The following is a 25,962-nucleotide window of genomic DNA, read 5'->3' as shown; positions in this document are numbered from 1 at the left end:
TTTTTTCTTTCACTTTCCTTTCCTTCATGGTATGTTCAGTGGGATGGGAAGGGGGGGGGGGGGGGGGGGGGGGGAGAGGTGTTATTGTGTTTCTCAGTGTAGTTAATGTCGGCATAGCTGCCAAGTTTCCCAGTCTATGAATAAAGTGCTGGCAAGGTTTTTTCTTTGAATTCTTGGACTTGTAGCCCTGTTTTACGATGGAATAAACAAGACCGCAAGTCCCAGAATTCATTGGAAAAAACCTGTATAGGAGTAGGACATCACGCATGGACCTGGGAAACTTCAGAGGGGCTGTGGTCTAGAACTTTCCACGTGTTCTGCTTTGGAATATTTAGATCCAAGGCTGGGTAGAGCTCTGTGTTATTCAGTTTATACTGTTCTGTAGGGTGAGGAGTAGAGACTCGTGTCTTTTGAATAAACTGGAGTTATGACCACAACAAGGAGTATTCAGTGTTTAAACATTCCAAGACATGGTTGCATCTTAATGAGGTCAAGGATGCTTCACAGCCCTGGGACTGTCTGACTAGGTCTGTAACTAATGAACCCGGTTCAGATGCTAGTGCCTGGGTCTGACAGATCGAACCAGAAGTGCATGGTAGCATCATAATGAGGGCCCAGGTTCACTTACTGTCCTGGCCATGCAAATGACTAGAAGCCAAGTCTATAACTAAGTAACCTAATTTAGCTAAGTAGTGAACCTGTTTCGGCTGGGAGTGCCTGAATCTCACACGCCCCCTGTAGACACAGCCTCTGCCCTGGAGATCGCTCCTCCATCAGATGCAAAGATTGTGACCTAAAAAGCATGACTGCAGGTCCTATGCACTTGCATGGTCAGATCCCACCTCAAATGCAGCAACCACAAACAGAATGCATCTACAACACTGTGAACACTGCTCAAACATTTCTGGACTTCGGGAGCAGAGCTTGTGACATCCACACCCATGTGAAATGAAATAGTCTATAAAAAAGGGAAACTCCTGATAAGTAGAGCATGGCTCATTCCTTTGGCTCCAAACAGATAAGGTGATTAACACAGTGTTTGAGAGTGTTATGCAGGTTCTTCTGGGTGCTGCTGGATTTGTATTTGGTTATCATTTGTAGACAGCAGAACTCGTGAATAAACTATTTACATAAAGAGGGGCTTTTGGTCAGCCCCGTTTACTGAAGTGTCATTCAGATTTTGGATTTACCCATTATACAGGAGAGTGGCAGCATTTTGCCTCTGTACCTCTACACGGGGCATGGATGGGCACAGAGAGCCAAAGAAGTCCCTTTATGGGTGGACAGTCTCAGACTCCAGCCTCATAAATACTACACTGAGGACTCCAAGCCCCAACACCCCCCCCCCCCACCCCCAATCACCTCCTTACAAGAAGCTGCCATGGCTTCGCGGTCACCCCAAAGGGTTGGCTCTGACCCTCCCCAATTTACTTTAAGGTAAAATACCAGCTTTTAATTTTTAGTAAATACATACTGGGTACCGAAACACCACTATGTCTTTTCATCAAATACTTTAATAAAGTCTAACTTGCCTAGGTCAGATTTATTATAACTATTACAGGAAAGTAGTTTTCAAACTTTCTATCCTGAAGTTACCTTCTGATTGGTCACCATTTTCACAGCCTGACCCAAGGTGCACCCGGAGTAGGTGTGAAGCGGCCTGGGGCTGAAACAATTCAGCCATCTAATGGGAGAAGATCTGTGTCCTGGAGAAGCCAGGAAAGGAAGGGGGCTAGGAAGATTAACTGAACTTCAAAAGTAGAAGCACAGATGTCACAGAACCCAGGTCAGCCACAATTTCCTTGATCCCCAGCCAGGTGGGAGCCCCCCTAATTAGAAAAGAAAGGAGAGGGGCTGGAAGGGACAAAAATAGCCACACTTCCCAGGAAGTGGTCGTCACAGAGGGTGGAAACTTGAACCCTATTGGTTGTGATGCCCCCTCCTGCTGGTCCAGAATGTGGAATAAATATGGAAGAAGTGCAGGAGCCCCTCAGATCCTTGCCTGAAACATCTGAAGGACTCCAGGTGACCAGCTTCACCTCGATTTTCCTGGATTGACCAGGTGCCTTGTGGGAGTTGGAGACCTAGATTCCCAAGAGGCAAACCAGAACTTGTGAACCCTTGGCTTGTGCTGTAGTCCCTTCTGACTCTTAAGGAAACCTTCAGAAGAAGATCTGAAAGTTTGGGAACTTTCTGCCAACTTTTGTGAAAAAGCTCCAGAAGAAGACCATCTCGATGTTGAGAGTCAAGCAGCTGCTGTAGAACCACGAGTCACCCTGAATGCGCGGATTTGCCCCACTGAAGGCTTCATAGCTCCCCACTGTAGACGTAAAGTTGAAAGACCTCCAGAGATCCAAGAGAAATCACGCTGAAGCAGGCCGCCATTCCCAAAATTAAGTCCGGATTCCAGGACCCGATGTCAGAGGTTGTGTATCTAAAGTCACTGTGTGTCACAAACTGTATGTGATTCTGTATCACTGTTGTACTACTGAGAGAGCGTAGCTTATAGAATCTATATTAACATGAAATGTTTATGAACTAATGTGTGGCAATGCCATACAGAAGATGTATTAACCTGTTTTGCAATAACGTGCACTTAAAATGTGACCACGGGGAGTGGCCGCCAATGTATACGCGGACCAATAAAAATTGACTAATGCATATGAATATCCGAATTAACGAATGATTTGCGCTAATTATCAATGATTACGTTATTAAAGTTATGCTAAATAAATCTTGTAGGCCTTAAGTTAGCATGAGCCGAAGCTTAGCTGCCTGGCTCTCATATTAAATGTGTTTCTCTAACGTGCAGTGTGCTGACTCGCAAAAGGACATGACCTCTTGTTTTCTTCAAACTAGAAGCTGAATGTAACCATAATGGATCCGTTCTCATGAAATTCATACTGCTTGTAGAAATGTTTAAATGAAATGCAACAGTGTAGACTAATATAAAGTTCAAGGTCGTTTAAACCGGTGAAGACAATGGAGCTACTGACCAAAAGATGTGCAAAGAATTACAGAAGGATGAAATCATACCGGACGTGCTACCTCTGAAGACGTCAATCACATGGACCAATAAAATGTCTGTAAACTAATATGGGGTGAAAAATTAATGACATAATCTGTTTTCTAATAGGGTAAAAACAGTGGGGTATAACCATGAACCAATTAAATTTTAGGGGAATGTACAATGAAAAAGGGATAAAATCCCATGACACGGGGAGCCCGGGAGTGGTGTTAGGGAATGATATTGATTTTATCCAGAAACTCTGTCACTCTGTTTGGTGACTGATTGGTTTATAAAAACCATCCTTTTCCTTAGATTGCCCATTTTTACACTTTACCTCCTTATGAGGGAAGTGCCCCCTTTTTTGCCCCGGAGCTGAGTTTTGACTGATGGCGAATCAACTGATGTCCTGAAGACGAAGGCTGAACCTGAGTGCTGACCTAAACCTTGGAGGGTAACTATGACAATGAAATTGTGATTTGTCTGTTTGCTTTTCCTTTCTAGGTACCAACTGCTTACTTTTGACAGAGACCATAGGTAGATGTTTTCCAAATTGGTGTTCTAAATTATTTTGCATGAAGCCCAACATGCCAATGCTAATCAGTGGTTACGACAGGTGTTCACTAAACTGACGCAAATAGACAAACAACTGAATCTATACACTTTGTTGAACCGACGCGCTAATGATATTCTGCTAAAGTTGATCTATGTTTACGCCGTGTTAAGTTCTGATGTTTGTGATTTTTGCTTTAGTGAAATCTTATCAGAGTTGTCATATTGTGACTATGCTACTTTGCTTTATGGTTTTGAGATTAACACATTTGCTCTTAGAATTGTAACTAATAGGGAATAAAACTCATAAAAATTCTACTAAACTGGTGTGGTTATTCATGACTGCCAGGTCATGGTGGTGTCTTGAATTGATTAATGTCTCTGACTAAAGTGAAATGCATTGTTGTAGTAAATATTGCTGACATTATTGACGTATTGATTGACATATTGATTAGCTATCTCGTCCTAAGGTGTCTCTCAACTGGGTCAAAAGATTCATTGGCCTAAAACGAGTCCTGATGTGTAATAAATCATCATAAAGGGACGCGTTAGCACTACTTATTGTCATGTGTAATCTTGTAAGTGGTACTTTGTTGGTACCACACTATCCAAAGAATAAGGTCACATATAGTGGCACCGATTATCTCAGCCCCCCACATTGATAAGGTACAGGACTCTTTTTAATTCTGCTTCAATTATCATAGGACAGTGATAGCAGACTGAGCGTGTACATTGTTTACAATATTTTTTCCCCCGTAAGAGCTAGGACCGAAATCTTGTGGAATTAAGTGATCCCACCGTCCAACTCAGCTGCGGTCTTGGTGAGGTCTATTTAAACTGCACCCAACTGCTGGCACATGATTTGTGTCGAGGATTCATCCAACACCCACTCTCTACCTGCTCCAGTTCTGCGCTGCGTGGGCCCCAAAGCTCCCTATCCTCCTGATTCTGTCGGCAGTCTGCACAGTGGCTTCTGAAAACCTGCAAGAGGAAATAAGTCAAGAGTCAAGAATCGTAAACACTTGCACTAAAGACAAGCAACAACAAAAGGTAAACTAAAAACTCATTGTGCAGCAGAACGGGTAACGCCCATCCTGGTAACACAGATGTTTTAGGATCTGGATGTCTTGCACTTAAAGACATTAACAGATAAACAAACCCAGCGCTCAAAGACATTAAGGCATAACTCGTGCATGCTAAATGTCATGGCACAAAGGCATTGATGTTTTCATAGATGTTTACCAAGATCATAAAATGCTGTCTGAAATTGTATCATTCACGCAATAAGAGGAACTCAAAAACTGTTACAAATGATTCCTTGATGCACACATATTCAGTAACATGGGACACCTGTCAGAACCGTGCAGTGTCCAGTTGGTATTTTTCACAAAGACAATCATTGTGTGTGTGATCATGATTCATGTCTTTTCAGCAATCACAATCACGAAAAACTTCCTGGAGGAGATACGGGAACATCACAATTTCTACCAAATGAACTTCCAGATGATCACAGGTACTACACAGTAGGGTAATAGGTCACGCTTTCCAATGGGTGGATAAGGATTTAGCTCATATATAGATCAGTCTAGTAACTTCTTTCCATTTTTAAAGGTTGACAGCAGGACGACATGACCAAGAAGTCGACACCCTAGACCCTCCTTCCTGAGCTTTACATGTAATTTTTGGAGTAAGTTGTAATCCCCAAACAACAGGAAAGGCACGACCAGATAGTCGCGATTTGTGCTTTACGCTTTTTGGTGCTAGAACGCAATTTTGTTGTACTTAGGTTTGGAAAATTCATATCTCCGGTTCCCTACATTAGATTTTTGTCCTTTTGGTATCATTTTGAAGATAACAATATTCAAAATTTTTAGGGTTGAGCCTGCAAGTGCATGCACTAACGCATGTGTCTCGTATGTGAGACACTGTTGTGTTCAGTAAAGGGCTTGGAGCCCTCCTGTCGCCCACTATTTGTTGGTTTGTGTGACACTCTTCTTTACAGCCTTGTAATTTGTCAAGGCATGTCTAGCATCATTTCCGTTCCTCTGTGTGGAGCAGGGATGAAGCACTAAATGATTTCAACTTAATTAGTGCCCATCTGCTGCTCCTGATGTGCTCGAGGGACTATTTTGTTCTAACTTTCAGTGCCCCTCAAACAGAAGGCTTGTGACTGGCAAAAACATGCACAGCACGACAAACAAAATTGAAACGTTTTATTTTTAAAAGCTAACTTTATTTTATTTTGTTAATTTGTCTTTTCTCATGTTTTCTTTTTTTTTTTTTTTTGCTCGTGGGAGCTGTCAAAAGACAATTAATTTGTTCGAAATATGCAAGACCTATTGCATTCCAAATGCTTGTTATCATGGACACCGTTCTAAGTAGGATCAAACGTTGGTTTGATGGTAGCCACTGAAGGGTCGAATGAACCAGAAGATAAGGAAGATGAAGGCTGCAATAGTCACAGGTCCCCTTGGCCACCAACCACCCAATACTGAAAAAGGGTTCATACTTAAGGACACTGGAAACACTGAGAAGTCAGTTGAGGTGTCAAGGGAGACTGACTAGAGAAACAGATTTAGCACCAGCTACTCACCTGGCTAGCTCATAAATGTACAAAAGAAGATCAGGGATCCCTCACCTTGGGCCTGATTACAACTTTAGAGGAGGTGTTATTACGAGTTCCATAGGATATAATGGACTCGTATTACGGCTGGTGGTATATCCGTCACTTTACCGTCACTTTTGGGACGGATTAACACCTCCTCCAAGGTTGTAATCAGGCCCCTTGTGACAGAGGTGGACCAACTAACTGGACCTTGATAAACTGACAGAATCCCTAAACACTGAAAATGCTAACATAAACAGCTTGATGTTCAGAAATCACGGCCCGGGTACTGGAGAATGCCCGAGAACTATTGTTGAAGGATAGCAAGTAGGAGCTTTATCATCCCGGAAGTGGGAGGCCATTCCGTCTGCTAGTGCAGAACAGTTGACCTACACCAAGGGACCCTTAACCTCTGAAGGCGGCAACACAATCAAGCAATATGCCTGGTTCTCTTCTCATGAGCAGAAACTCCAGACAGAGCTTGTCTCGGGGGCCTTAGTATTACAGAACTACGAGATGAAAAACAGGAAGATTTCCATCCCGTTGAAATGCAAAGCAAGCAAAAGTGACTCTCCGATTCATAGGGCAGTGCTTGCATAGATGAAGGGTAGGGGTGTGGAACAAGGACATCAAAAATTGTGTGTGAGCCTGAAATATTGACTGCAAGGGAATGCAAGAGGACTTTTGTGAGAGGCAAGTACCAACCACATGGAATAGGAACAGGTATCACCAAAACAGGGGTTAGGAGAAAGCAGAGCCAATGATAGGCCTGGTCCTAACGTGCATAGCTGACACCAGAGTCTGAGCAGAGGGGCTTCAAGTAATGTTTTTCAATGTGGTGAGAACTTTGGAGGAGGCAGCGTTCATTCAGGAATGGCAGACAGAAAGAGTCAGGAGAATGGTAATCATGCTAGCCCAAAAACAGAACAGTGCTAGTGTGAATAGCTCCTACAACCTTGTACTAAAAGCCCAGGGTGGACATTTACACATTCAGTAGGCGTAATAACCAGGGCTTTATGGAAAACCTTTTGAGAGAAATTAAACTGGTTACAAAGGACAACTGATCTCAATGCTTTTAATGTTAATTGACATTTGTAAACAGCCCTTTAACCAGTGGTCTCTAGCCGCTGCTTCAAATGTGTGTGAAAGGAATACAGACAAGAGTGTTCATGCGTTGTGGAATGCTTGTTGAAATAGCAACGTCTTCATCGGACTTAAAAATGGCAATGAACAAATTTCAGAACACTGGTGAAAAAGCAGTGACCCCATATCTGGGGATGATCATCAGATTCGAAAAGGGCAATCTCAAAATTCTCAGAGGGGCACAGGCTTCAAGACACTTGTGAATAAAGACCAGAACCTCCCCTGGACAGGATTTATTAACAGTACACACGCTCTGTACTTTGACTGGAAGCAAATAAAGTTTCTGGATAATGGGCTTAGCATGATAAAAACACAGAAAGGATACCACCAGTTTGGCTGATGTACTGTGAATGACCTTAAGGCTTTTTGTAGGAACCTGTAAGTAAAGGACATCTGAGTAGTCCAAACTGGACCCAATCAATGCAGCTACTACAAGGTGCCTAGTTTCTAAGGACAAATAAAGAGCAATCTTTTTCAGGATTTTAATATGGTACATGCACAATGACCCAACTGACAAAACTTGCCAGACCGATAAAGAACTGTTGATCTTTACTCCAAAGCAGTACACATTTTGAGCAAAGAGTGGAAGAGTGCCCATCTCAGATGTCTAGTAGGCATCAAGCCATAAGTTATTATGGCAATTAACAACAAGAACTTCTCTATGTTTCACTTTACTTAATTGCAACCCATCCAATGCCATATGAAAGGCATTGTTTTTTGTAAAGGGGACGGTTTACTGTCTAAACACAGCAAGATCTGGGTGTCATCAGAATACATACATTCTCTAACCCCTTTTTCAAGTAATGTGAACAAATGAGGTAAAATTGAGGACCCACGAGTCACTCTGAAATTGTATGCAGTTTGTTGGACGAAAGGTCGCCCAATCTGGTGATGCATGTTCAGCCTGTAAGGAACCACTTTAGGGCCTAGCACCTAATGCCCAAAGCCTCAATATGGGTTACCAAGATGGAGTATTCAACTGTGCTGAAGACAGAAGGGGGATTGAATGAGATCAACACACTGGTTAGTGCTCCCATTTCAGCTCATCCATATTACGTAGAAGCACAGTCTCTGTATTGTGCGATGGCAGAAACCATGCACTAGTGTCCCGGAGAAGATGGTTTTGCTACAAACCTTTCAAACAGCTAAAAGCAAAGGGAAGTAATAATATTGATCAGAATATCTTCAAAACCAAAGGATCTGCTCCTGACTTTCAGAGCAAGGGATTAAGACCCACATGAACAATACCATTAACAACTAAGTGGGGAATAATGGCAGAGGTCCAAATGAGTGATTCAGTTGTTTAAAATGTGTTACTAGACTGAGGTTGTTCAGCTAACCAGGTCTAGTCAACTTAAAGGAAGCTGCAGAAGTCTCAGGGAAGAAAGTAGCTTCCTGGGTCTAATAATATTAGGTGCAAAAGTGGTCTCTACCAGGAGGAAGTTACGTGAATCAATCGCCTCTTTAAGGTTTTAATTTTGATGTGTCAAACAACTGGTGCAACAATGTGAGAGTTAATTATAAATTGAAAGTTTCTGTGAGGCAACATACAAAGGGACACAGATGAGATGGATGATCAGGTGAATTCATTGTAGGAGGCGATAAACAACAGATTCTCTGAGCTAGAGCAATGACGCATCCACATACCTGAGCTTAAGAAAACAAACATTATTTTCAGGAAAAGCAGGATGGCTTAGAGAAGCGGTCCGGAAGGAATAACATCAAGATCGAGGAATATACATGCACGAAGAAGGTGAAGGTGTAAACATATGTTAGAGAAATGTTGCACAGTCTTCGATCGGACGTGAAAAGGCTATGCAGGATTTAAACTCCTGGGAATGTCCAGGCTAAGAAGCTATGAGTGGTTGAAGACAGCTGCTTATAATCATGGGGCAAGGGCCTTTTAACTGAACCCTAATGGAAAGAGCGGACTACTGGCCAGCCCTGGAAAAATCTCTGTCATGGGTTATAACTGAGAATGTAAAATTTCTTAGCTATTGTGATGGAAAGTTTAAATTCTATTAAGGACACAGATGCAAGGATTATGTATTTCTCTCTTAATTTTGTTAGCTCAGCAGCCCATTAACAACAAAGAACACACACACAGAATACATACAACACATAGAACATACAATACATTCTGGGATTTCATATCCCATGAGTCCGATGCTTGAAAGAAAGAAAAAAAACAGTACAACCATAACAGCCCCTCCTTTCCACGTAAAAAAAAAAAAAACACAAGGTACAACACTTTCTCTTTATTTTGGCAAAATCCACTCTCCTTTGTCATTCCTTCACCGGTAATAATGTTTCTGGTCAGCGCTTGAAAGGAAAATCCCATGTGAGTCACGTTATTCATTGAAACTGTGTCACAGTATAATAGACCTCTCTTCTCAAAGTATTTTTTACAATCATCAATAGAATGGGAGCAGATCTGTCAAGATAGCTCAATACAAACATTCATTTACTCATCCTCAATGAGCTTCCATTCTCCATCTTGAGTGGGTACAGTATTGTTTGTATGTAGAATGAAAAACCCCTCGCCTCCGTGGCGTTATTAGAGTTTAAACATTCTTTCATGATAACTAGGAAATTTGACATTTGTTGTTAGGGCCATAGTCTCTGGATTATGCAAGTTTAACGCATATTGACCACCAGTAACGCCTCCACAATCACTAGTTTGAAGTAGAATTTCTGAACGGTGGATTCAAAGGACCAGTCTGCCACCCTCAAATTGTCTTCAAGACTGCAACCCAAGATACAGACCTTTGATGCTATCGTACCCCTCACTGAGTGCAACCAAATGTTGGAGACATTGATTACAGCTTTGGTCATTATCCACCGAAACCATTGTGCAATTGTAGCTGGGGAAACCAACTTAAATGGTTTCATGATTGCAATGAGCAGCTGTTTTTCCCCAGGGAGTCTCACCCCCACTGTTGCAATCTTATAATCTTGTATACACCTTACAACACACAATTTACGATTTTCTGGGAATGCCAGATATTCAACTATACTAGTGTGACATTTGGTATTTCGAGATACCGTGAAGGATACTTCTCCCAGTGTATACATTCTGGAAGAAATATCCAGGGCTCTGACATCAGAGACCCGTTTACCGGATAGAAGACATAACAAGCACTGGTAAAGCCAATCAGTCTCACCTATGGGCGAACAGAACAATTGGTCTTGGCAACTAGGTGGGGTGGAAATTGAGAGTGTGGGTAGAGGAGGAGAACAGGTAGGGATGGAGAACAGGAAGGTATATCAAGCATTTGCAATGCAATAGGACTCGCATTTGCTTGAGTTAGAGCTATTAGTGTTGGCAATGCATAACTGGACTTTTCTTGACATATAAATTGGTCAACCCTGCTGCATAATTTGGTCCTCTCTGCTACATAATTCCAGTGGCCCGGCATCATAACTAGCAATGAGATGGATAAAAGTGAAGCCTCTCGCTACATCGCTTTGAAAATATAATAATAAAAATGATAACAATAATTGGAATTGTTGTTTTTATTAGCAGTAGTTTAAGGGGGTGATTCTAACCCTGGCGGTCGGTGATAAAGCGGCGGCCAACCCGCCAACAGGCTGGCGGTCCAAAAAATGGAATTCTGACCCTGGCGGGAACCGCCAACACAGCCCGCCACTTTAACACTCCGACCGCCACGGCGGGACAAACAAACAGCGCGGCGGTCACCGCCAACAGACAGGCGGGAGACAATGTACCGCCCACCCTATCACGACTCACCAATCCGCCACCTTTTCCGGGGCGGGAGCCCCGCCGATAAAAACACGGCGGAAACAGACTACGAACGGGAAAACGCTCACCTCTACGCACTCAACGAGGACGGAGGACAGCATGGAACCCGAATTGAACATCCTACCTGCTCTCGTCTACCTGCTCATCTACCACGAGTACGAACTCCGGCGCAGACGTCAACGGTGAGTACTGCACCTACGACACATGGGAGGGGGGAGGATGAAAGGTTACGGGCACACACATATGCGACCCCCACCCCCCCCCCCAATATGTACACACCAATGCAGAGCAACAAGTCACAGTGACACCACCCAAACCCCGTAAAAAATGCAATGACATAATCAAATTTGGAATTAAAATTTATGTACAAAATAGCCTCTGATAAGTATTGGTCAACTATCAAAAATATTTACATTGTAAAAAATCTATATACACAGCAGTGGATAACCGAAGCAATTAGTCCTGCACATCTTACGATTTTTGATTTGTCCGTGGGCCAAAGTGTAGCGACACAAGGGCAAAGCCCACACAGGAGACCTGAGTCCTTTGGAGAGAACACTGCAGGGGCATCTGGTGACAAAACTACAGGCACCTCAGGGGGAAGGGAAGAGGGGGGCACCACAGCCACATGAGTCCACGACGCCAGATCCACGAAGGGCCCACCATGCCCACTGGACCATCCTGGGGAGTGCAAAGCCACAGTCTCTCAAAGTGTCTACAGTGGGTGGTTTGCCCACTGTTCCATCCTGGGGAGTGCAAAGCCACAGTCTCTCAAAGTCTCTACAGTGGGTGGTTTGCCCACTGTACCATCCTGGGGAGTGCAAAGCCACAGTCTCTCAAAGTCTCTACAGTGGGTGGTTTGCCCACTGTACCATCCTGGGGAGTGCAAAGCCACAGTCTCCCAAAGTCTCTACAGTGGGTGGTTTGCCCACTGTACCATCCTGGGGAGTGCAAAGCCACAGTCCATCTGGTTGATAAATTTCTCCACTGGACAAGGAGGATGCATGGTGGGCACAGTGAACCGTGAACAGTGCTTGAGATGAAGGGCCCAGCGGAGCGGTGCTTGACAGGAAGGGCCCAGCGGAGCGGTGCTTGACAGGAAGGGCCCAGCGGAGCGGTGCCTGAGAGGAAGGGCCCAGCGGAGCGGTGCAGACACGGCGGTGCCCAGCGGAGCGGTGCTTGAGATGAAGGGCCCAGCGGAGCGGTGCTTGAGATGAAGGGCCCAGCGGAGCGGTGCTTGACAGGAAGGGCCCAGCGGAGCGGTGCTTGAGAGGAAGGGCCCAGCGGAGCGCTGCAGACACGGCGGTGCCCAGCGGAGCGGTGCTTGAGATGAAGGGCCCATCGGAGCGGTGCTTGAGATGAAGGGCCCAGCGGAGCGGTGCTTGACAGGAAGGGCCCAGCGGAGCGGTGCTTGACAGGAAGGGCCCAGCGGAGTGGTTCAGAGACGGCGGTGCCCAGCGGAGCGGTGCCTGAGAGGAAGGGCCCAGCGGAGCGGTGCAGACACGGCGGTGCCCAGCGGAGCGGTGCTTGAGATGAAGGGCCCAGCGGAGCGGTGCTTGAGATGAAGGGCCCAGCGGAGCGGTGCTTGACAGGAAGGGTCCAGCGGAGCGGTGCTTGACAGGAAGGGTCCAGCGGAGCGGTGCTTGACAGGAAGGGCCCAGCGGAGTGGTGCTTGACAGGAAGGGCCCAGCGGAGCGGTTCAGAGACGGCGGTGCCCAGCGGAGCGGTGCTTGAGATGAAGGGCCCAGCGGAGCGGTGCTTGACAGGAAGGGCCCAGCGGAGCGGTGCTTGACAGGAAGGGCCCAGCGGAGCGGTTCAGAGACGGCGGTGCCCAGCGGAGCGGTGCAGACACGGCGGTGCCCAGCGGAGCGGTGCTTGAGATGAAGGGCCCAGTTCAGCGGTGCCTGTCTTCGCGGCGGGGCCCTGTTCAGTGGTGCCTGTCTTCGCGCCGGGGCCCAGCTCAGCAGTGCTCTTCTGCACGGCGGGGCCCAGTTCAGCGGTGCCTGTCTTCGCGGCGGGGCCCTGTTCAGCGGTGCCTGTCTTCGTGGCGGGGCCCTGTTCAGCGGTGCCTGTCTTCGCGGCGGGGCCCTGTTCAGCAGTGCCTGTCTTCGCGGCGGGGCCCTGTTCAGCGGTGCCTGTCTTCGCGGCGGGGCCCTGTTCAGCGGTGCCTGTCTTCGCGGCGGGGCCCTGTTCAGCGGTGCCTGTCTTCGCGGCGGGGCCCTGTTCAGCGGTGCCTGTCTTCGCGGTGGGGCCCTGTTCAGCGGTGCCTGTCTTCGCGGCGGGGCCCTGTTCAGCGGTGCTCTTCCAGTAAGTCTAGGGAGCCAGACCTGGCCTGGACACCCTGCTCACTCGCCCTCCGAACGTGCAGTGTCAGGCCCCTTCGGGGACGGAGTCCTGGGCCCTTTGGTGTCGTCCCTTGCAGCCGGGATGGGGCTTGTGGGGCCCTTCTGCTCCGCGCTCCTGCTGGCTGACCTCTCCGCCCTGCTGCCCTTTCGCTCCTTGGATGGTGCTCTCAGGGCCTTGCCTCCCCTGGCTGTTGTGGCAGGTGAAGTGGCTGTAGTTAGCTCCTTGGGGGCAGCCGTGTCAGTCCTCTCACGGCGGCCCTTCAGGTTCCGGGTCCTCTTGCCTGGGGGGGGGCTGGCTGTCCCCTTGCTGCTGACTGAAGTGTCACTGCCGCCAAAGGGTGGACTCCATAACCCATGCACCACTTTGACCTTCGAAGCTGGGCTGGTGGTGGCTGAGGTGCCCTTGGGACTCTTAGCAGATGGAGGGGGTGGGTCAGGGGAGGGAAAGAGGTTAAGATTAGAGAGGTAATATTTCTTAGGACCAAGGTAAAGGGTAGGAGTAGTGGTGATGGAAGTGGAGGAAGAGGATGTGGTTGTAGGAGAGTCAGGTGTGCTGTCCTTGGGTGCAGGTGACTGAGACGTAGGCTGTCGTGAGGTGGTTGGCTGTTGTTTGGGTGTCTGCCTGCGTTTATGTGTCTTGGAAGAGGGGGTGACAGACACAGTTGGAGAGGACACAGGGGACGTGTAAATGGCAGTGGGGGTGGTGACTGCATGTGTGCGGACTGGTGTGGAGGGTGTGCTGGGGATGGAAGCACTGGCTGATGGTGGTGTGCATGCAGGTGTGAGTGTAGACGTCACAGGGAGGGAGGAGGGAGACGAGGAGGAGGGGGACACAGAGGAGGTAGTGACTGTTGGAATGTCTGCATCTGGGTGTTGCTTGTGTGAGTGTTTGTGGGATCTGTGGTGATTGTGTCTGGATGAGCTGCTCTTGGGTGTTGAGGTGTGTGCAGGCTGGTCTGATGGTGTGGATGGGATAGGCTGAGGAACAGGAGACAGAGAAAGGGTGGAGGCAGTTAGAAGAGGGAGACTGGAGACAGGGACAATGGCTGCCGTCAGTGCTGAGGCCAGAGAATTGAACGATCGTTGATGGGCAGCCTGACCCGAATGAATGCCCTCCAGGTATGCATTGCTACGATGCACCTCCCTCTCCACACCCTGGATGGCATTCAAAAGGGTAGTCTGCCCAACAATGAGCGTCTGAAGGAGGTCAATGACCTCCTCACTGAGGGCAGCAGGGGTAACAGGGGCAGGGGCTGAGGTGCCTGGGGCGAAGGAGACGCCCGCCTTCCTGGGCGAGCGGGCACGGAGCGAAGGCTGAGGGGCTGCTGGGAGGGCGGTGCTGGTGCGCTGGGTGGCGGCTGTACCTGTAGAGGCGGGGGGCCCGGATGTTGCCGCCACCGCTAGGGAGCTCCCAACCGAGGACGTGTCCGTGTCGCTGTTGTCTTCACCGGTCCCCGTTGTGGTGCTCCCCTCGCCCTCCGGATCACTGGTGCCCTCGGTGTCTGTTCCAGTGCCCACCGGGGCCTTGTGACTTGCAGCTCCCTCGTGCTCCGATGCCGAATCTCCTCCGCCTGATGATGCTAATGCACACATGTACAAGATTTTGAAGAAAAAGGGTGGGGGGAGAAATAAAAACAGGTTGAGTGCCTTGTCAACACCGTTGGCGGAGAGGACAGACACAGGTGCCTCATGCACTAAGCTGCGCAATCGGGGTACACTACTCAGTACTTCTGACTAGGCCAACAGGTCTAGGGACAACAAACGCGCACATGTGTGATGTTGGACCATGGATAGCTGTACTTGGCACCCTACAGAGGTGGGGGGCGGGGGCACAGGGCCATGTCTAAGGGAGGGGACTACACTACAGAAAGCACCCTGGCCTACTGTCACCCACAGCCCTCCTCCCCCACCCAGACGCCTCAACTGCGCGTAAAGATAGCAGAATGTGCAGATACTCACCCCCTTGTGTCTGCTGTGATGTCCTCAAGCGCCCATCCAAATCAGGGTAGGCCACCGCCAGGATCCGGGACATCAGGGGGGTCAGGGTACGACTGGCACCCCTCCTAGGTCGGGAGGCCATCCCCAGCAGTGACTCGGCGGTCTTTCTGGTTCCGCGGCGGATGTCCTCCCACCTCTTGCGGCAGTGGGTGCCCCGTCTGGTGTAGACCCCCAGGGCCCGGACTTCCTTGGCGATGGCACGCCAAATGTCGATTTTCTGATGGGCGCTGACCTGTTTGACATGTACAGGGTGGGAATGAAAAATCGGCATTTTTCTGCATGTTAGATGTGAATGCCCCCCCCTCCCCAACCTTGCCATGTGGCACATTCTCTCATCTGTCGTGCGTTGCACTCCTCTTTTCCTCCCCACCCCACCAACTTACATCCACCCCACTCCACACAGGCATAACCCATTCAATGTGCACTCAGTGGACTTACCTGTTGGTCTGGAGGACCGTAGAGTAGCGCATACTGGGGGAGGACCCCATCCACAAGTTTCTCCAACTCTTCAGACGTGAAGGCAGGGGCCCTTTCCCCAGTCGCAGCAGCCATTGTCACTTCCAGACCGAGTTCACAGCAGCACTTGCAGTATAGGTCCTCTCCTGTGGGTGATCAGGTCTCGAGTGATTAAGCAGATAGAAAATGGCGGTCACGTCCGCGGCGGTGCGTACCGTGGCGGTGCGTACCGCGACCGCCGGCGCACATCGTCATTGGCTCATGAAACCCATAGGGATCAATGTTAACCAATGCGTCTTCGCACAGCGGTCTTCGGCCGCCTACCGCCACGGTGTGCCACGCCAGCGCAGTGACCTCACATCCCATTGTCCCACTTCACAGGTCAGGCAGCCGCCATTTCAAGGGCCCACATGGCTTAATTTCAACTGCGTCACACAGGCCTAGGCCTTGCATAGCCACACATACAAGCATTGCAATACATACATTATCGTGTACTGTGCAAGCTGTGGTGAACGTACCTGTGAGTTGATTGACTCTGTGCTCCATATTCTCCTTCCTAGGCACCGTCCGCTGGGACTTGCGATGAGAAGGAGGAATCCTCGTGTGTACCGGCCGCTGGTGGACCTGTCGACAATGGAAGAACGCCATATTATACTCCGATACCGACTTGACCGAGCCACTATCCATGAACTGTGTGCCCAGCTGGAGCCAGCCCTGATGTCCCCCATCCGCCAACCCACAGGAATTCCCCCTCTAGTGCAGGTTCTGTCTGTCCTCCATTTTTTGGCAAGTGGCTCATTCCAGACAACAGTGGCCATGTCATCTGGAATGTCTCAGCCTATGCTTTCATAGATATTGTCCAGAGTGTTGTCTGCCCTGATGAAACTCATGCGGAGCTACATCATTTTCCCAGAGGAAGGTGATTTGCCTACAGTGAAAGCGGATTTCTATGCCCTTGGACACATCCCCAACATCATTGGTGCCATTGATGGGACCCATGTGGCTTTAGTACCCCCAAATGACGATGAGCAGGTGTACCGAAACAGGAAAAATTACCATTCGATGAATGTCCAGGTGGTCTGTTTGGCAGACCAGTACATCTCCCATGTAAATGCCAAGTTCCCTGGGTCAGTGCATGACACGTATGTTATACGAAATAGCAGCATCCCATATGTGATGGAACAGCTACAGAGACAACGTGTGTGGCTAATAGGTGACTCTGGTTACCCCAACCTGCCATGGCTACTGACCCCAGTGAGGAATCCCCGGACCCGGGCAGAGGAACGGTACAATGATGCCCATGGGCGAACTAGGAGGGTGATCGAGCGAACCTTTGGGCTCCTGAAGGCCAGGTTTAGGTGCCTGCATATGACAGGTGGATCCCTCATGTACTCACCAAAGAAGGTGTGCCATATCATCGTGGCGTGCTGTATGCTTCACAACCTGGCTTTGCGACGCCAGGTGCCTTTCCTGCAGGAGGATGGTCCTGATGGTGGTGTTGTAGAAGCCGTGGAGCCTGTGGAGAGTGAAGAGGAGGAAGACGACGGGGAGAACACAGACAACAGGGACACGGTTATACTACAGTATTTTCAGTAGCCCACAGGTAAGAATCACCCACGCCATTTCACATTTGCTTAGAGCCTCCTGCATCTCTACTTTCTGTATTTCCCCCCAGTTCTTTTTAACTAATTTTTGTTTTTCCCTTCCCTTCTCAGTGCTGTATGACTCAGTGCGTGACTTCTGCTTGGTTTGCCCATGAACTACATCGTATTGACATTGGTATGTTGTCATCACTAATTGACAGAACAGATATTGAACTGTAATGTGTAATACATTTGTTAAGAATACAGCATGACTCCAAACTGATTTGTGTGCAATATGTGATTTATTTACAGTGCTAGATATTGTACATGATATTATAACGGTGATGGGTGGGGGTGGAGTAATGTCCATGGCAGAGTCCAGTTCTCAGTCTCACAGGTGCATTGTCCATATGCCTGTGGAAGGATGGAGCAGGGGCAGTTCAAGGTTGGACAGGGTGGCAATGTGGGACAGTGGGATGACTTCAGGGGGTATGTCCTGCTGGCGGGGGTCTTGACATCCTACTCTGTCTTTTTTTTTTATCTCAGGCTCCTCTTGCGGGGTGGTTGTTCTTCAGCAGGAGGTGGGGTTCTGGTGGCCTGTCGTGGTGTTGGGGCCTCCTGTCCACTAGCGCCGGCGGAGGTGGTAGGCTGTTCCTGGTCCGGGCTAGTGACAGGGGCCCTGTGTGGTGCCACATGGTCCCGCAACGTGTCTTCGATCCGGTTGAGGGCCAGGACGATGGTCCCCATTGCGGTCCCGATGTTCCTAAGCTCGTCCCTAAACCCCATGTAGCGTTCCTCCTGCTGTGCCTGGATCTCCTGGAACCTGGCCAGTACCGTCGCCATCGTCTCTTGGGAGTGGTGGTACGCTCCCATGATGGTGGTGAGGGCCTCTTGGAGAGTGGGTTCCCTGGGCCTCTCCTCCCCCCCCGTCGCACAGCAGCCCTCCGAGTTGCCCGGTTTCCCCCGGCCTCTGTCCCCTGGACGGTGTGCCCACTCCCACTGCCCCCAGGTCCCTGTTGTTGTTGGGGTGGTGGGTTACCCTGGGTGCCCTGTAGTGGCAGACACACCGCCGATTGACCTGTCCTAGAGACAGAGGCATGGGCCCGCTGGGTGGGAGCTGTGCTGGTGTTGCCAGAGGGGGTTGGGTCTGGTGTGGCTTGTGGCTGCCTGAGGGGAACCCACTGTCCAGAGGTCCCCGATGGTCCGGGCTGGTCATCAGGTTCAAGGTCGACAGAGCTGCTGTCATCACTGGGGGCCTGTTCCGGGGGTGGGATGGACATTTCTGGACCCTCCGGACCGGTGTGTTGGCGTTCGGGTCCTGCATGGGGTAAGAGAGTATGGTTATTGTTTCTGTGTGTGCAATTGCGTGCGATTTTTGGGTGCCCTTGTCCCCCAGTGCTGGCATTCCCTTGGGGGAGGTGTTGTGAGGGTGGTTTGTGGGGGGGGGGGCGGATGGGTATGTGCAGTGGTCATGCTTAGGTGATGGGTGTCCATAGTTTGTGTTGGCATGCAGGGGTTGGTGTTGGGTTGGGTGGGTTATGCTGGTGAGACATTCTCAGGGAGGATGTGTGATGGGGGGTTGGGGGTGAGGGTGGGGGTGTGGGTTGGCATGCTGGTGGGGTGGGGGGGGATGAAGTAGTTGTGATTCGACTTACCAGAGTCCATTCCTCCGGCTACTCCAGCGAGGCCCTCAGGATGCAGGATGTTCAAGACCTCTTGCTCCCATGATGTGAATTCGGGAGGGGTGGGTGGGGGTCCGCCGCCAGTCTTCTGCACCGCGATGTTGTGCCTTGAGACCATCGAGCGCACCTTCCCCCGTAGGTCGTTCCAGCGTTTGCGGATGTCCTCCCGATTTCTGGGATGCTGTCCCACCGCGTTGACCCTGTCCACGATCCGCTGCCATAGCTCCGCCTTCCTGGCTATAGTGGTGTGCTGCACCTGTGAGCCGAAGAGCTGGGGTTCAACTCTTAGAATTTCCTCCACCATGACCCGGAGTTCTTGGTCCGAAAACCGTGGGTGCCTTTGGGGTGCCATGGGGTGGTGTGGATGAGGTGTGGGGTGGTGTATGTGGTGATGAGTGTGTTGGTGTGTGGTGCTTTGTGCTTCTATGTGGTGTGTGTGATGGTGTAGTGTGCCTCTTTGTGTATAGCTCTATATTGTATGATGTGTCTCTCTCTCCTTCGTCAAAATTTTGGTCGTAGGGGTTTGTGGGTGATGTGGGTGTGTGTTTTATATCGTATTGATTGTGTGAAAGTGGTGTTTGTATGTGTATCAGGTGTGTGTATTTCAAATTGTCCAATGTGGCTGTGTTTTGGTGCTGGGTGTGTATTTTGACCGCGGCGGTGTGTACCGCCAATGGAATACCGCGTTTGAAAGACCACCGCGTGGATTCGTGGGTCGTAATGGCATGGGCGTATTTCTGTTGGCGTGGCGGTGGAGGTTTGGTCATCTCCAGTTTACCACTGGCCGCTGATGTGGCGGACTGCAGTGGAGGTCGGACTTTTGGAGGTTTGGCAGTTGTGGGTCAGAATGACCGTGGCGGCTTACCGCGGCCGCGGCGGTGTTATGGCGGTCTTCTGACCGGCGGTAAGTGCCTTTTACCGCCGAGGTCAGAATGACCCCCTAAGTGTTTGTATTAGGAACTTTGTTTTTGTTGATATTGACTCTGTTGTCCAAGTTGCATTTGAGAGGATTAACCCCTCTCATGTGAGAAACAAAGAAAATGGAAGCAAACAGTAGATGTTATAGCTTCCTGTTTGACACAATATAAGTGGATACAAGTAGAGCGCTGCAAGTGTATTTGTGCTTGTGATTATAAGGACACAGGAGAGGAGCTCTTCAAGGTTTCAACAATGCATTCTTACATGTAATGGAGGTGTCAGCTAGTAAATGTTTATTCTTGCCGCGCTTCTGACTGATCGCATGCAGTGCCCCTGGCAATTCCGTTACAGATAGTTGTCTTGGGAGTTCAGCAGTGCCCAGTCTTGGTACTTTAAACCAGGCCGCTGTACAGGGTATACCTATATGCATGCAGGTATTCGTGCACTCTGTTGGTGCCTTAACCTGGCTTTAAGCCTGTTGGGTAACCTACTGGAGTCCCGCGGTTGCACCAGAATATCTACAAATCACAGCCCAATACCTAAGACAGACAATAGAAGCCGCCCTCAAAATGGAAACACGATATTTGGAATTCTCCAACAGCACGCAAGGGCAGGTTACACAAGCCGGGTTCGTTAGGACTCCTGCATTATGGAATTATCTGCAGCTATTGGAGTCAGTCTCTTCACACGCCATCACCTTCACAATGTAACTGGTGCTAATGCAAAGCGTTGCAATACCTCTGATTGAGTTCGTGCTTTAAACTGCCATGGCCACGCGATGCAAAGGAGAGAGACAAAAAAGAAAAGTAGTTCGCCCACACTCAAGTATATTGGTGATCGTGCAATAAGCCATATAACAAGGTCAGTCTGCAAGGCAGTAACAAACCAGCCTCAAGGCAGGCCAAACTTAAGGCATTTACCAACAACAGCAAAGGATTTTTAAAAGACTAGTCCACTAATGAATGAAAGTGATGGGCGTGAGGTGGGCGTGGTTAAAGCCCACAGACAGATAACAATAGGTTCAAAAGAAGCACTTGCTCACTGCTACACTCGACCTAAAAAGCTCTATGAGGTAGACAGTGCAGGTTGTGCTTTTTTCCCCTTCTGTCTGTTGCGAGGTGGGAGAAGAAACAGAGACAAGTGTGGAAGGGGGAACACAAACAGTGACAGAAAATGCTCACTTTGGGTAGTGTCCCAAGCAGTCGAAACAGAGGCAATGAACAGCGCAGCTGTTCTCTCAAGTACATGAGACACATCAAGACTAGGGGGCATTTGTATCAAACGATTCTGCATTCGCAAACAGTGCAAATCAGGAAATTTGACCGTTAGCAAATGTAAAACAGCCTTTCCGTATGTATAAAAGTCATTCACAGAACAAATTTAAGACTCCCTAAAACTGCAACACCAATTTGCGAATTGCAAATTGCGAGTCGCAATTAGGTAACTGCGAGTCGCAATTAGGTAACTGCAAAATCTATGTATGAACCATTCGCAAAATTGCGAATGGTCACAAAATGGGGTTTTTGCATGTGCAAATTATCACCAACTCAAAGTGGGTGGCAACCAGGTGCAACCTATAACAAGCATTGGCAAAGCCAATAGGCCTCACCTTTGGGACCTTATAAATGTTTATCTTAAGCTACTGGTTTTGCCAATGTTTGTAAGCTATATTGTATAGTATGGTGCCCGGTATGCAGCAATGCAGTAATGAAAGGCCTACTTTTGATGACTAAAGAAATATCCCAGAAAGCGCAATAAAAACATGCTGACATGATGAGGTGATATGTCAGAGTCTATTACAGACATTTTGAAGAGAAATCTTGCGTTTATGTTTCATGCAACATTCATAAAAACGGTTCTTTTAGATCCAAACAGGACCTAACATATGAGAAATGGGAGGATGTCACAGAGATTATTTACAGTAATATTAGTGTGTTGCTGCTGTGTTGCAATATTGAAAACACATGTAACTATCCCTGAGTATTAGGTGTTAATACATTTAGAATTTGGACAAGTGCGCCTTTGTACTGTCAATGACTTGGTGTAGGAAAGTACCATCTTGCCTGGCATGTTACCCCCATTTTTCACTGTATATATGTTGTTTTAGTTGTAGGTGTCACTGGGACCCTGTTCTCCAGGGCCCCAGTGCTCATAAGTGTGCCTGAATGTGTTACCTGTGTAGTGACTAACTGTCTCACTGAGGCTCTGCTAATCAGAACCTCAGTGGTTATGCTCTCTCATTTCTTTCAAATTGTCACTAACAGGCTAGTGACCAATTTTACCAATTTACATTGGCTTACTGGAACACCCTTATAATTCCCTAGTATATGGTACTGAGGTACCCAGGGTATTGGGGTTCCAGGAGATCCCTATGGGCTGCAGCATTTCTTTTGCCACCCATAGGGAGCTCAGACAATTCTTACACAGGCCTGCCACTGCAGCCTGAGTGAAATAACGTCCACGTTATTTCACAGCCATTTTACACTGCACTTAAGTAACTTATAAGTCACCTATATGTCTAACCTTTACCTGGTAAAGGTTAGGTGCAAAGTTACTTAGTGTGAGGGCACCCTGGCACTAGCCAAGGTGCCCCCACATTGTTCAGGGCCAATTCCCTGAACTTTGTGAGTGCAGGGACACCATTACACGCGTGGACTACATATAGGTCACTACCTATATGTAGCTTCACAATGGTAACTCCGAATATGGCCATGTAACATGTCTAAGATCATGGAATTGCCCCCTCTATGCCATCCTGGCATTGTTGGCACAATTCCATGATCCCAGTGGTCTGTAGCACAGACCCTGGTACTGCCGAACTGCCTTTTCTGGGGTTTCACTGCAGCTGCTGCTGCTGCCAACCCCTCAGACAGGTTTCTGCCCCCCTGGGGTCAAGCCAGGCTTGTCCCAGGATGGCAGAACAAAGGACTTCCTCTGAGAGAGGGTGTTACACCCTCCCCCTTTGGAAAATGGTGTGAAGGCAGGGCAGGGGAGGGGTAGCCTCCCCCAGCCTCTGGAAATGCTTTCATGGGCACAGATGTGCCCAATTCTGCATAAGCCAGTCTACACCGGTTCAGGGGACCCCTTAGCCCTTCTCTGGCATGAAACTGGACAAAGGAAAGGGGAGTGACCACTCCCCTGACCTGCACCTCCCCTGGGAGGTGTCCAGAGCTCCTCCAGTGTGCTCCAGACCTCTGCCATCTTGGAAACAGAGGTGCTGCTGGCACACTGGACTGCTCTGAGTGGCCAGTGCCACCAGGTGACGTCAGAGACTCCTTCTGATAGGCTCCTTCAGGTGTTAGTAGCCTATCCTCTCTCCTAAGTAGCCAAACCCTCTTTTCTGGCTATTTAGGGTCTCTGTCTCTGGGGAAACTTTAGATAACGAATGCAAGAGCTCATCAGAGTTCCTCTGCATCTCTCTCTTCACCTTCTGCCAAGGAATCGACTGCTGACCGCGCTGGAAGCCTGCAACACTGCAACAAAGTAGCAAAGACGACTACTGCAACTCTGTAACGCTGATCCTGCCGCCTTCTCGACTGTTTTCCTGGTGGTGCATGCTGTGGGGGTAATCTGCCTCCTCTCTGCACTAGAAGCTCCGAAGAAATCTCCCGTGGGTCGACGGAATCTTCCCCCTGCAACCGCAGGCACCAAAAAGCTGCATTACCGGTCCCTTGGGTCTCCTCTCAGCACGACGAGCGAGGTCCCTTGAATCCAGCAACTCTGTCCAAGTGACCCCCACAGTCCAGTGACTCTTCAGTCCAAGTTTGGTGGAGTTAAGTCCTTGCCTCACCTCGCTAGACTGCATTGCTGGGAACCGCGACTTTTGCAGCTACTCCGGCTCCTGTGCACTTCCGGCGGAAATCCTTTGTGCACAGCCAAGCCTGGGTCCACGGCACTCTAACCTGCATTGCACGACTTTCTAAGTTGGTCTCCGGCGACGTGGGACTTCTTTGTGTAACTTCGGTTGAGCACCGTTTCACGCATCCTCGTAGTGCCTGTTTCTGGCACTTCTCCGGGTGCTACCTGCTGCTGAGAGGGCTCCTTGTCTTGCTCGACGTCCCCTCTCTCTCCTGGTCCAATTTGCGACCTCCTGGTCCCTCCTGGGCCACAGCAGCGTCCAAAAACGCTAACCGCACGATTTGCAGCTAGCAAGGCTTGTTGGCGTTCTTTCGGCGGGAAAACACTTCTGCACGACTCTCCACGGCGAGAGGGATCCGTCCACCAAAGGGGAAGTCTCTAGCCCTTTTCGTTCCTGCAGAAACCTCAGCTTCTTCTGTCCAGTAGAAGCTTCTTTGCATCCCCAGCTGGCATTTCCTGGGCATATGCCCATCTCCGACTTGCTTATGACTTTTGGACTTGGTCCCCTTGTTCCACAGGTGCCCTAGATTGGAAATCCACAGTTGTTGCATTGTTGGTTTGTGTCTTTCCTGCATTATTCCTCTAACACGACTATTTTGTCCTTAGGGGAACTTTAGTGCACCTTGCACTCACTTTTCAGGGTCTTGGGGAGGGTTATTTTTCTAACTCTGACTATTTTCTAATAGTCCCAGCGACCCTCTACAAGGTCACATAGGTTTGGGGTCCATTCGTGGTTCGCATTCCACTTTTGGAGTATATGGTTTGTGTTGCCCCTATCCCTATGTGTCCCCATTGCATCCTATTGTAACTATACATTGTTTGCACTGTTTTCTAAGACTATACTGCATATTTTTGGTATTGTGTACATATAACTTGGGTATAATCGCTATCCTCATACTGAGGGTACTCACTGAGATACTTTGGCATATTGTCATAAAAATAAAGTACCTTTATTTTTAGTATATCTGTGTATTGTGTTTTCTTATGATATTGTGCAAGTGACACTTGTGGTACTGTAGTAGCTTCACACGTCTCCTAGTTCAGCCTAAGCTGCTCTGCTAAGCTACCATTATCTATCAGCCTAAGCTGCTAGACACCCTATACACTAATAAGGGATAACTGGGCCTGGTGCCAGGTGCAAGTACCCCTTGGTACTCACTACAAGCCAGTCCAGCCTCCTACAAATGCATGCAGCGCAGCTGGGAAAAAAACGATGCAGTGCTGGTGAAATTGACGCATTGCCAGCTCAGCGCAGTTCAACGCTGCTGTACATCCAGATTTTCCATGTGTCATCTCTGGGAGTCAAAATCTTCAACATCACTGCATGGACCTGAGGCTGCTTGTCTGGAAACCGATGCATCCCCTCCCGGCGAGGAAAAAAAATTGACGCATCTCTTGTTCAGTGGAGAAAGAATCGACACACAGCCTCCCTTGCAAGTAAAGCATCAACGCATTGCTTGCTTTTCTGATGCACGCTCAGCCCTGCGGCATTATTTTTGATGCATACCAGGTACTTTGTGCTAAAACAACACATCCATTGATTCTTGTGGATTAAAACTATTTTTACTTAAAGAATTGATATCTTTTCTTGTGTACGTTGACTTTTTGTTGTTTTGGTCTTGTTTGATTTAAATAAGTATTGGTTATTTTTCTAAATGGTGTGGAGTCCTTTTGTAGTGTTTTCTCTTATTGTGTTTGTGCAAACACTTTCCACATTGCCTCTGAGATAAGCCGGACTGCTTGTGCCAAGCTACCAAGGGGGTGAACAGGAGTTATCTGAGCTGTGTATCTCCCTTACTCTGACTAGAGTGAGGGTTCCTACTTGAACAGGGTTTAAACTGCCTGCCAAATAGATAACCTGAAAGTTGTATTGACGGTATTGGAAATGGGGTATGTCCACAAACAACATACATAGATATATGTCTGTATTATTTTTCACTTCCACGCACTGCACTAGGCCGTTCAGCGGGCTCTGTACTATCTCTTGGTAGGGCCTCTGAAGGTGCACTATGTCTTGAACTGTGACGTCTAGTGTCTATCACTAGGGCAGTC

The 25,962-nt window shown here is 48.7% G+C and overlaps 1 protein-coding gene across 1 annotated transcript in view; it reads right to left on the bottom strand.

The window, feature by feature from the left end:
• Positions 1–25,962, bottom strand: part of LOC138276466 (uncharacterized) — a 78,793-nt gene that overhangs the window by 41,601 nt on the left and 11,230 nt on the right. The window contains exon 2 of the mRNA XM_069219194.1: positions 4,457–4,540. The gene's annotated coding sequence lies outside the window, so the exon portion shown is untranslated. The remainder of the gene's footprint in view (positions 1–4,456; positions 4,541–25,962) is intronic.

The sequence above is a fragment of the Pleurodeles waltl genome, unplaced genomic scaffold (assembly GCF_031143425.1).
Source record: "Pleurodeles waltl isolate 20211129_DDA unplaced genomic scaffold, aPleWal1.hap1.20221129 scaffold_39, whole genome shotgun sequence".
NCBI classification, from domain to species: domain Eukaryota; kingdom Metazoa; phylum Chordata; class Amphibia; order Caudata; family Salamandridae; genus Pleurodeles; species Pleurodeles waltl.
The sequence above is the reverse complement of the archived record's forward strand: the minus strand, read 5'-3'. Positions and strand labels throughout refer to the sequence as shown.